Source organism: Capricornis sumatraensis, chromosome 19, assembly GCF_032405125.1.
Source record: "Capricornis sumatraensis isolate serow.1 chromosome 19, serow.2, whole genome shotgun sequence".
NCBI classification, from domain to species: Eukaryota; Metazoa; Chordata; class Mammalia; order Artiodactyla; family Bovidae; genus Capricornis; species Capricornis sumatraensis.
Genome location: NC_091087.1, coordinates 6738443 through 6741880, shown reverse-complemented (window position 1 = coordinate 6741880; position 3438 = coordinate 6738443).

Below are 3438 nucleotides of genomic sequence, written 5' to 3'. Positions count from 1 at the left end.
AAAAATTCCAGCCTCACTCCTTTGAACTGTATCCTAAAATACTGGGATAGATTTGATCCCCAGGGCTTAAAGAAGACACACCTGGTCTTCCTATGTGATACTGCATGACCATGGTACCCCTAGGAGGATGGAAAATGGTGGTCAGTTGAAAGGTCTCTTAACTATAATACTATTTTACAATTAGATCAGTTCTATAAGAAACAAACAAACAACAACAAAAAAAAAAAGTGAAGAGGGAAAAGTGATCTTAAAAGATAGATTTCTCACTCAGTCGGCTCCAGATATCCACCGTAAGCTATTAAAATGAACATACGGACAAAATCAGTCTTTAGATACTCTGTTACAGCTGGCTTAGACAGTCTATTATGGTAGAAAATATTTTTAGAAAAGGCAGAAATAGACAAAAGAAAAGGTGAAAGCCTTCACAATGGCCATAAAAAACTTTCTTAAACAGCCTGAAAAAGATGTCCAGAAGGACCCAGGTGAAAAGGGATGGGCTTGCTATTACTGTAAAAAGGAGGAACACCTCAAGCAGGATTGCCCTCAGACATCTAAGCCATCCCCGGCTCATGTCCAGTCTACAAAGGACCACACTGAAAGAGAAATTGCCCTCAGAGGTATAGGTCTCAGGGTCGGACTCTCAAGACAATCAGGACTGAAGCTTCCCGGGGGTCCCCACACAAGCTCCCATCCTAATTACACCTAAAGAACCCTGGGTATTAATAATTGTGGAGGGCCAATCCGTCAATTTCCTTTTAGGTACTGGGGCACTTACTCTGTGCTAACTGAAGCCCCTAGCCCACTTTCTTCCTCATCTACTTCTGTAATGGGACTGTCTGGATGAGCTAAAAGGTATTATTTCTGTTATTCTTTATCTTGCAACTGGGATTCCGTGCTATTTTCACACGAGTTTCTGATCGTGCCAGAATCTCCCTCACCCCTTTTGGGGAGGGATATATTGAACGAGGTTCATGCCTCTGTTTTCATGAATATAGAGCCCTCCCTTTCCCTCCCTTTAGTGAACAAAATTCAAATCTTAGATTATGGGCTGATGGAAAATCTGTGGATCGAACACAAAATGCAATTCCTGTAGTTGTCAAGCTCAAAGACCCGCACTTATTTCCACGTAAGAAGCAGTATCCACTGAAACGTGAGGTTGGTTGTGTTCAGTTCAGTTCAGTTGCTCAGTCGTGTCCGACTCTTTGCGACCCCATGAATTGCAGCATGCCAGGCCTCCCTGTCCATCACCAACTCCTGGAGTTCACTCAGACTCACATCCATCGAGTCAGTGATGCCATCTAGCCATCTCATCCTCTGGCCTTCCCTTCTCCTCCTGCCCCCAATCCCCCCCAGCATCAGAGTCTTTTCCAATGAATCAACTCTTCTCATGAGGTGGCCAAAGGACTGGAGTTTCAGCTTCAGCATCATTCCCTCTAAAGAAATCCCAGGGCTGATCCCCTTCAGAATGGACTGGTTGGATCTCCTTGCAGTCCAAGGGACTCTCAAGAGTCTTCTCCAACACCATAGTTCAAAAGCATCAATTCTTTGGGTCTCAGCTTTCTTCACAGTCCAACTCTCACATCCATACATGACCACTGGAAAAACCATAGCCTTGACTAGACCTTTGTTGGCAAAGTAAGGTCTCTGCTTTTGAATATGCTATCTAGGTTGGTCATAACTTTCCTTCCAAGGAGTAAGCGTCTTTTAATTTCATGGCTGCAGTAACCATCTGCAGTGATTTTGGAGCAACCCCCCCAATCAAAAAAAAAAAAAAAAAAGTATGCCACAGTTTCCACTGTTTCCCCATGAAGTAATGGGGCCGGATGCCATGATCTTCATTTTCTGAATGTTGAGCTTTAAGCCAAATTTTCAGTCTCCACTTTCACTTTCATCAAGAGGCTTTTTAGTTCCTCTTCACTTTGTGCCATAAGAGTGGTGTCATCTGAATATCTGAGGTGATTGATATTTCTCCCAACAAACTTGATTCCAGCTTGTGCTTCTTCCAGTCCAGCGTTTCTCATGATGTACTCTGCATATAAGTTAAATAAGCAGGGTGACAGTATACAGCCTTAAGGAAGGCTTAAAATCCATCATCAAAAATTTAAAGGAGCAGGGACTATTAATTCCCTGTAACAGTCCTTGCTGCTGCTGCTGCTGCTGCTGCTGCTGCTAAGTTGCTTCAGTCGTGTCCAACTCTGTGTGACCCCATAAACGGCAGCCCACCAGGCTTCCCTGTCCCTGGGATTCTCCAGGCAAGAACACTGGAATGGGTTGCCATTTCCTTCTCCAATGCATGAAAGTGAAAAGTGAAAAGTGAAGGTGAAGTCACTCAGTCGTGTGTGACGCTTAGCGACCCCATCGACTGCAGCCCACCAGGCTCCTTCGTCCATGGGCTTTTCCAGGCAAGAGTACTGGAGTGGGGTGCAATTGCTTTCTCTGGTAACAGTCCTTAGAACACTCCTATTTTGGGTATAAACAAAATTAAACGGTAAATGGAGACTAGTTCAAGATTCACATAATAAATGAGGCTGTAGTTCCTTTACACCCCATGGTGCCTAATCCTTATACTCTATTGTCTAAAATTCCTGAACGAGCCAAATATTTCTCAGTAATTGATTTAAAAGATGCCTTCTATTCAGTGGCTTTGGCAAAAAAAAAAAAAAAATCAATTTCTATTTGCCTTTGAAGACCCTACACAGCCAGCTTCTCAGTTAACCTGGACAAGTTTACCCCAGGGATTTCGTGACAGTCCTCACTTATTTGGACAAAGTTTGTCACGGGATCTACAAAACTTTAATATCTCTGAAGTGGTGGTGTTATAATATGTAGATGATATTTTGCTCTGTACTGAGACAGAGGAAGCTTGTTCGTGAGCCTCAGATTTCTTAAACTTTCTGACAGGCTGTGGTTATAAGACATCAAGAAAAAAGGCTCAGCTTTGTCAACAATCGGTTAGATATCTGGGCCTAATCATATCAGAAGGGACTAGGGCCATAGGCCCTGAGAGAATTAAACCTATACTAAATCATCTCTTTCATATGACTTTAAGATAATTGAGAGGATTTTTGGGAATCATAGGTTACTGTCACATTTAGATTCCAGGTTATGGGAAACTTGCCCAGCCTTTATATAAACTTATAGCTAAAACTCAGCAGGCCCAAACTGAGAAACTGGTCTGGTCTCCAGAAACTCAAAAGGCTTTTAAGGTTATTCAGATTGCTCTCCTGCAAGCTCCAGGTCTGAGCTTGCCCACAGGGTCAAACTTTAATTTGTTTGTCACTGAAAGAAAAGGTATGGCCTTGGGAGTTTTGACACAACTCCAAGGGCCTCACCGGCAACCTATTGCTTATCTAAGCAAAAACAAATTAGATGTAATTCACGCGGGTGGGCCCACTGCCTAAGAGTAATTGGGGCAGTGGCTTTATTAACACCTGAAGC